The sequence below is a fragment of the Maylandia zebra genome, linkage group LG13, assembly GCF_041146795.1.
Source record: "Maylandia zebra isolate NMK-2024a linkage group LG13, Mzebra_GT3a, whole genome shotgun sequence".
NCBI lineage: Eukaryota > Metazoa > Chordata > Actinopteri > Cichliformes > Cichlidae > Maylandia > Maylandia zebra.
Window position 1 is genome coordinate 28,022,492 of NC_135179.1, and position 9,271 is coordinate 28,031,762.

The window sequence follows — 9,271 nt, forward strand, 5'->3', positions numbered from 1 at the left end:
ACCGAGACAGTTTCAGGTGGGCGCCCCCGTGGCCGAGACGAGACAGTTCAGGTGGGCGCCCCCGTGGCCGAGACGAGACAGTTCAGGTGGGCCGACCGTGCGGAAGGCAACAGCACTGGTCCGGGGGCCGACCGCGCGGAAGGCAACGGCGGCGACGTGGACACAGTTCGGGAGGCCGACCGCGCGGAAGGCAGCGGCGGCTCTCCAGTGTTAGGCGTGCTGGCCATGGCCTGGTGGGCACAGGGCCAGACGAGGCCGCTGAGGCTGGGCCGGGCCGGACGAGGCCGCTGAGGCTGGGCCGGACGAAGACGCTGAGGCTGGGCCGGACGAAGACGCTGAGGCTGGGCCGGACGAAGACTCTGGAGCCGGACCAGGCGGAGCAGAAGCAGAGGCCGACGCCAGCCCGGGCGTGGGTGCAGCTGAGGCAGAGGCCGGACCGGGCGAAGCGGGCGCGGAGGCCTCTGGCTGAGGAGCGGCCGGGCCAGCGGGCACGGAGGCCTCTGGCTGAGAAGCGGCCGGGCCAGCGGGCGCGGAGGCCTCTGGCTGAGAAGCAGGAAGGCTCACAGCTGGCTCTGGGTGCTGTGGCTGCAGGTCCGGGAACTGAACAGGATGGTAGACCGGTGACTGGGAAACAGGGGGCGACTGGAGGACAGCAGGTGAGGGAACTGACTGGAGGGAAAGCTGAACAGCAGGTGAGGGAACTGACTGGAGGGAAAGCTGAACAGCAGGTGAGGGAACTGACTGGAGGGAAAGCTGAACAGCAGGTGAGGGAACTGACTGGAGGGAAAGCTGAACAGCAGGTGAGGGAACTGACTGGAGGGAAAGCTGAACAGCAGGTGAGGGAACTGACTGGAGGGAAAGCTGAACAGCAGGTGAGGGAACTGACTGGAGGGAAAGCTGAACAGCAGGTGAGGGAACTGACTGGAGTGGAGATGCTAAGGGAGGAACAGAGGCAGGCGTGGCTGCTGGCTGAGCTACAGATTGAGCTAGTGACGGAGATAAAATTACGGCTTGGGCTCGTAAGGCTGGTGCCTGGGCAGGGGACAGTTCAGCTAATCTAACTAGGGATAGTGCGAGGGCGTGAAAGGCTGGGTCAGGAGGTGGATGAAGTGGTGAAGTAGCAGGTGGACCGGTTAGCTCCTCCAAGCCTCCAGGGAGGTCAAGCTGGGTTCTGGTTGCCCTCAACCTGGGCGCTGGGACGGGCACGGAAGGTGGCTGGACACCAGTCACCCCCACCTGAAAAACAGAAGCGGGTGTGGAGGTAGACCGGGTCGCAGCTGCCCTCCTCCTGGGAGCTGGCACTGGTGTGGGCGTAGACTGGGCCCCTGTGCTGGTGGGAAATGGCTGAATACTGGGTGTGGAAATAGTGACGGTGTGTGTGTTACTGGCAGGTTTATTGGAGATTGTTCTGATTTTTCTGCCACCACTATTTACAGTCTTTGGGGAGCAGAGCAGAACAAATCTTCCCAGTCCACAGAATCCTCCAGGAGGGAAACATCCCATGAATGAGAGATGGGTTTATTGTGCGTTTTAAGTGAATAATCAGATGGTGAGTGCGAAAAACAGTCACTGGAGCTCACCATCGGGAGTGGCTGAAAGTAGTCCGTTCTATGGCGGCGTGTGCGCCGCTTTCTCTGGGAAGCGGAAGCGGCCAGGGAAAACAGCAGAGCCTCTGGCGCGGTAGCCTCCGTTGAGCCGAGGTGGGAGGCGTAGCCGTTGTGCCGCGGCGATGGTGGAGGTCCGGCGGATGAGGCGGCGGGTGTGGGAGCGAGGAGCGGAGTGGCGAGAGAGGGAGTGGCCGAAGCGCGGCGTGGAACGTCCACTCTCCACGGCAAATGCTCCGGTACAGGTGAGGCAGCAGGTGGGGGAACGCGGCGTCTCCGAGGCCCGCCCAGAGCCAAGCGAGTGCCCTCGAAGACGTGCTCTCGCTCCGCGAAGAGCTGCTGTCTCTCCTTGAGCTTTTCCGCCCACAAGGAGAGCGCTACCTCCTGCCGCTCGTAGAGGTCCGAGTCCGCTAGGTTCCAAACGTGTCTTCGTGGCACGGGTCGTGTCATTCTGTCAGCGGTTGGGTGGAGGCGAGGAAGAAGGAACCCAAACGCAGGACTCGCAGGTAGGTGACGATTTATTATAAGGAGTGGATGAACAGAACAAAGGGAGAAAATGGCTGGCTGGACGACTGACTGAAGCACTGACTGACTAACGGAACATACAGACGGAGAGACAACATCACAATAACATCAATGACACGACATTGGACTGGTTGAACTGAGGGACATAAATACACAGGCTGAGTGATGAGAGATTAGAACCTGGTGAGTACACAGCTGAACATAATGAACTAATGATAAACGGGAAGAGGACGGAACATAATGCACATGGACCAAGGCTAACACAATAAAACAGGAAGTGGAACAGGCAGAAGATAAACAGTGAACGTGAACTGAAAATACTGGGTCACCGACCCAGGAACCCTGACAAAGATAGAGTATAGGAGGAGGATAATAGAAATAGGACCAAAGCAAGTACTAAATATGCAAGCAGATAACTGTCACTAATACATAGGAAAGCAACAGGTACAAAGCAAACAAGAATTTAAAAAAGATGCATGGACTCAGAAACGTTACTTGTTCATCCAGCTGAAGGACCAATGAGCTTATGCAATAAAGAAGTGTCCTACAGTGTTGATCAGAATTGAGTGAAACATGTACACAGTGAATACCTAACATCTCCTCATCCAAGCTGTACTCAAGATCAAGTTCAAGGTCATATGTGACACAATTGTCACATGAATCGTTACTCTTATTGGCAAATTAAATGAGACTGGTTTTTCCTTCTTCACTGGTTGCAAGACTTCTCAGTGGATTTTAATTCAGATTAGTGCAATGCAATCAACCAATGCATCCTGTGCTATGATGCTACAGTACATCCTTAAGACAGATGAAAGCAATTAAATAAATGCAGACTCTTTCCTATAGTAAAAAGAATTAATAGATTTGTATAACAGCATTATTATTCCTGATCTAATTTTTGTTGTCAAGAAGGCCGACGGGGAGCAATGCCATCTTATTTTATGGGTGTTGTGGTGGGTGTATATTCTCTGTGACATATAACTGTCTAAGTATGAGACTGTAAATGCAAACATTCACATGAGTACAATATTCCTATAAAATATAAAATATTCATGCATACTATCTGAAGAGTAAAATTAATGTTGCTCAGTCTAGTCACATTTCTGCCATATCCTTTTCAGGATTCTGATAAAGGAAACTTTTTTCTGATAAAAAAAAGTTTGAATTCACAGAAAAAAGTCAGAATTCTGAGATTACAGTCAGAATTCTGAGATTAAAGTTGGGATTCTGAGATTAAAGTCAGGATTCTGAGAAAAAGTTTGAATTCACAGAAAAAAGTCAGAATTCAGAGATTAAACTCAGAATTGTGAGAAAAAGTCGGAATTCTGAGATTAAAGTTGGAACTCTCAGAATAAAGTTTGAATTCTGAGATTAAAGTCAGAATTCACAGAAAGAAGTCTAGAATTCTGAGATTAAAGACAGGATTCTGAGAAAAAAATCAGAATTCTGAGATTAAAGTTGGAATTCTGAGATTAAAGTCAGGATTTTGAGAAAAAGGTTTGAATTCCAGAAATCTGACTTTTTTCTCAGAATTCTGGAAAAGAAGAAAAATAAAGATGTGCCCACGTTTTGTTTTTCTGGTGGCCTTAATCCTCTTCCAGAAATAACTCTTTACTGTAGTGAAATGAATTAAATGCACTTATTCATTCATTTAAATTCTCGGAATTAATGTTTCAACCAAAGCATGTTATCACTGTTTGTCTTTATACAGCAAAAACAGTGTCTGTGTTTCAGAAACGTGTCTTTTGCTATTTTTTTTTCTTTTCATGCGGCATTTGCGATTCAAACCCTGATTAGAACCTCTCATTTTCACGTTATTCTCTTCATGTCTCTCACTCCCACTGTGTCACACACTACAGCCTGTGAAACACACATTTATGAAGTACATTTTGCACTTACGTTCAATGTTAACTACTTACTTGAACAGATTTTTATAGAAAAATCATTGCTCTTAATTTGCTGTGTCTTTTTCTCTGTCCATCTATTTGTCGGGCACATTAAAGAAAAGCTAACAAACTGATGGTGCGATGGACATAAGCAAAGGAAGAACCCATTAAAATCTGTTGAGAATCTGGGTTGCTTTCTTTAAAAATGCAAACTAGGGCATTGGCCTTGAAGGATGCACTCTCTGAGTGCCCTTATTCTTTTATGGCTTCATGCTCATTTTGATGAGAGGCCAGTCTTCTGATCTCAGGGGGCGAGTGTGTAAAACTGGATAGGCATCATTTCAAAAGCATACTTGTCCACACAGCCTATGTAGTAAAAAGAAAACAATTAAAAACAATCTTTGTCTCATTGTCCTTCTACTACTCTCATATACTGTCAATGGCCTTTGCAAACATCTTATGAAAATTGATGAACATATTGTGCGTGTGGAGAATGACTGTGGTGTTACAAGCACAAACTTGCTCTGAGAAGCTGACGGCAGCAGCTGTTAATGTAATGCACTACACTGTTTATTTTCCAAAATGAGATAGTGTTGTTTTTATGATTCTTTTTTCTCTCAGGAGTGGGTATTGAGCTGTCCTGTTGGGTCACTGGTTCAGCCATCAATCCTGCCCCTCGTCTCCATTCACTTCCCTGGATTTAAAGACCAGCTCAGCCCTGGTCATTCTCACCAGACTTGCACTTACCTGCCTGGCCGCTCTCCAGAGCTTCCAAACCCTGGAAATACCCTGACAAACCTCCTGATCTGCAAATTAAGGAAAATCCCAAGTAAGGAAATCAACGACACTATTAACAACACACATGAAACGCTCACCTTCAGCTCTGCACTAACCCATCATCTTCTCTTGGGCACTCCTCTGGTCAAATGGTCAAATCCTCTTCTTCCCTGAAAAAAATTTAAATTTTTGCTAGTTTGTGAATTCCCTTTGCTACGGAGCCCATGCTCCTGCACTGGTATTATGACAGTATTCATATATAGAGGTGAGCTTTGCTGAACTTTGGCTAGCTGGTCTCTTCAGTGGTTGGCACCTGAGACATTATATATATAATTAAGTATTTTTATTTAAATATTTGTATTGTTTTTTATCTTTTTGTAAAACAGAGAAGTTCCTATAAGGTAAATGGGTTGCTGTACATTACATTGTGTACAAATCCAAAATAATCCTGCTGACCTGAATGTTACATGGCTGGCCAGCTATTCTACGTTGTTACAGTGTTGACACTTTGATTTGCTAATTTTTAAAAAATGACGTGATTTTTGTACATATAGAGCAACCACCTACAAAAGAATGAACTGTACCCGCCTATTACCTGGTGTGAGGGATTATCCATTCAGGGCATGCTGCTGTTCTTAAATACCGGTTTTGGCCCTTCTCCATGCAGTGTGGATGTTTGTGATGGTGATGCCCTTTGACCAATTAACACTTCAACTTTAATGCTTTTGGACTAAAGCTCCTAAAACAGGAGCTTCAGCTTCTTTATTTAATACATTTGTACAGAGCAGCAAACACTTATCCTGTAAGCTCTTTGCTCACGTTGCTGTCTATGACCCTCTCCTGTCTGATGGCTTTTTCAGTCTCTGACATTGCCACCTCTCGTTTCAGCAGTTTGGCCACTTTGTGAATAATGTCCCCCTCGACACATGAGCAAGATGTAGCCTCATTGAGCTGGCAGTGAATGATTTGTTGTGCAGAGTATACTGAGGAAACACACACCTACGGCACAAATGTAACATCATAGGCACCTAAACAGGCTTGAGTTTGATGTTGGCAATCATAAAATAGCTTCTGGTCCATTCAACTGAGCACTCCCTTTTGCCCTTTAAGAGTCACAGTGGAATAAACAGGAAAAAGAATAAATAGCAGAAGAGCCAATGCAATTTGTCCTGTTATTCTGTTTGGAGGGTGTGTGTGAAACAACAAGGAGCAAAGTGATCCTAAATCACCTGCTCAGGCTATTGTCTTCATACTTGAATTGCTCAGTGAAAAATTTGGGTTCCTGCTGAGAACACGATGGCATCCACAAAGCCCATAAATGTCAGCTCATTGTTAAAGGGGAGGCATGTATTAGTCAGGAAACATACAAATTACTTCCCGAAGCTTCCATGCTCCACAAAGAAACGTCATAATCTGTTCAAAATCATTAACCAGCTGATTGATTCTATTGATTAGCTTCCAGCTTTGCAGCCTTGTCTAAACTGTATGGATTTTGCCTCAGAAGTGTTTTCCTCCCTAATTTTAATAAAAGATATGCCCCAACTGAACACATAATTGTAGCTAGGTTGCCTAAGTATCTTGTCAGTACCAATACATGATGTGAGATTATGAGACATGGACCTGATACCAGATCCTACATCTAAGATTTGGGGGATTTTCTTGGCCACCAAAGCTGACACTCAAACAGCAAATCAAAGTTGCATTGTGATGTGTTATTTGCTGGTCAAGAGTGATTTTTGACCAGGACATGTCCTTCAATGCACATATTAAACAAATATGTAGGACTGCTTTCTTCCATTTGCGCAACATCTCTAAAATTAGAACTATCCTGTCTCAGAGTGACGCTGAAAAACTAGTTCATGCATTTATTACTTCCAGGCTGGACGACTGTAATTCATTATTATCAGGATGTCCAAAAAACTCACTGAAAAGCCTTCAGCTAATCCAAAATGCTGCAGCAAGAGTCCTGACAGGGACTAGAAAGAGAGAGCATATTTCTCCTGTTTTGGCTTCCCTTCATTGGCTTCCTGTTAAATCCAGAATTGAATTCAAAATCCTGCTCCTCACATACAAGGTCTTAAATAATCAGGCCCCATCTTATCTTAATGACCTTGTAGTACCATATCACCCTATTAGAGCACTTCGCTCTCGCTCTGCAGGCCTACTTGTTGTTCCTAGTGTATTTAAAAGTCGAATGGGAGGGAGAGCCTTCAGTTTTCAGGCCCCTCTTCTGTGGAAACAGCTTCCAGTTTGGATTCAGGAGACAGACACTATCTCTACTTTTAAGATTAGGCTTAAAACTTTCCTTTTTGCTAAAGCATATAGTTAGGGCTGGACCAGGTGACCCTGAGTCCTCCCTTAGTTATGCTGCAATAGGCGTAGGCTGCTGGATTCCAATGATGCACTGAGTTTTTCCTTTTCAGTCACCTTTCTCACTCACTATGTGTTAATAGACCTCTCTGCACTGAATCACACTTGTTATTAATCTCTGTCTCTCTTCCACAGCATGTCTTTTATCCTGTCTTCCTTCTCTCACCCCAACCGGTCGCAGCAGATGGCCCCGCCCCTCCTTGAGCCTGGTTCTGCTGGAGGTTTCTTCCTGTTAAAAGGGAGTTTTTCCTTCCCACTGTTGCCAAAGTGCTTGCTCATAGAGGGTCATTTGATTGTTGGGTTTTTCTCTGTATGTATTATTGTAGGGTCTACCTTACAATATAAAGCGCCTTGAGGCGACTTTTGTTGTGATTTGGCGCTGTATAAATAAAACTGAATTGAATTGAACTGTCCCTTTTATGCAGATGATCTACTTCTATATGTATAAGATGGACTGTTAATTGTGTATACATTCTAGAGTCTTGGCTTCTTTTCAGGTTATACAATTACAATTTATGTATTAGCCTATAGATATACTGGCTTTTCCACTTAGTGCTACTTACTACAGCAACTTACAGTCTGAAATTCCTTTTAGTCTTAATCCTGTTAAGTATCTAGGAATCCATAACTTCTGCTCTGTCAGAAATTTGATGGTACTTGTCTTATATCATCCGTAGACAGAATAAATGTGATGACAGGATTTGTCTTCGTCAAAGTGACGAAATTATTACTGAAAAAAAAAGTTTTCCTTTTTTCCCCCTTTTTGGCACGCACACATAAACTGACTAATTAGCTCCATCTTCTAGGGATGCTATGATATGTGCTAGAGATTCAGTCATGCTCCCCATCTTCACCCATGACCCTGCTCACTGCTGTCCTGCTGATTAATCCTAACAATCCTTTGTTGCTGCCCACTCTCCTGATTTGTTTTCAGTTCAGATGTCATATTATGTTAGCTTCCAGCATGTTGCCCTTAGTAAAGGATCACATTTTCTCCGTCTTTCATTGATACCACTCATATGCTGTGTGTGTGTCTCCCATTGCCAGCCATTGAATGACCTTCTGACCTAAAGCCTTCTTCAGAAATGACTCGTATCAGACACCTTATATAAAAAAAGTCATGATTCTTTACTGTGAAAAAAACAACTACTTTGTGCAGGAGGTAGATTTCACAGATGTGGAGCGAAAGGTAAGCATACAACATATAATTCAAGGTATCTATTAGCAAGAGTTCATACAGAGTAAAATCTAAAATGTATTCAAATATCACAGACAGATGCTGGACTTCCTCTATTTTTAAGTAATATTATCTTTTTATTTGCCTCACTTTGCACAAATTCTAGAGGGTTTTTTGTTTTTTTTTACATCGTGATAAATATTTTGGCAAACTTTAAAAATAATGAATCCTTTACAGCCATGTGCACGACTCTGGTCAGCTCACCATCACCAAAAGGTCTGAGACCATACAGGACAACCAAAGTGGATGATCACAGAATTCATTCTTTGGTTAAGCCTACAATCAAACAACAGTCAAGAGCCTGGACAATTCTAAAGAAAAATATTTGGGCAAATGGAACCAAGATAAACTTGTACCAGAATGATAGGAAGAGAAAATTATAGAGAACGTGAGAAACGGTCCATTATCTGAAGCCCACTACATAATAGCTGTGTCCCAAAACCTAGGCCGCATCCTTCGTAGGACCCGGCCTTCTTGGTTTATGTGGGCCGAGTCTTCCTTCGAAGACCGAGAAGGCCGGAAGTGCGAGGCTGTGAAATGGGATGGTCTAGCTTTCAGATTTGCGTCACCGCTGTCTCGGTGGAGTTTAATAAACTCACCTATCTGCTTCTTGCTATCTAAAATATAACAGGACACTGGCGTAAATTCTCGACCATCTAATCTAATCTTTAATCTCAGTCAAACCGATTTACTCAGGGACAAATAAAACACTGAAAAAAGCCAAACAATAACATTTTTAAGTCATCTAAGTGACTTATATATCATGTTTAACCTGAGTAGCGAAAGACCGCAGGGGTCTGAAAACGATGTGCTGGGAATCCACTGCTCTCGCCGGCTCTAGTGACCCTTGAACCCCCGGCTAGCTATCAACT

The 9,271-nt window shown here is 44.5% G+C and overlaps 1 long non-coding RNA gene across 1 annotated transcript; it reads left to right on the forward strand.

Moving 5' to 3' along the window:
- The first annotated feature begins 1,770 nt into the window (after positions 1-1,770).
- On the forward strand, positions 1,771-8,792 carry LOC143421710 (uncharacterized). The gene is made up of 3 exons (XR_013101271.1): positions 1,771-2,110; positions 4,637-4,844; positions 7,298-8,792. It is a non-coding gene; the product is annotated as an uncharacterized LOC143421710 (long non-coding RNA).
- The last annotated feature ends 479 nt before the right edge of the window (positions 8,793-9,271 follow it).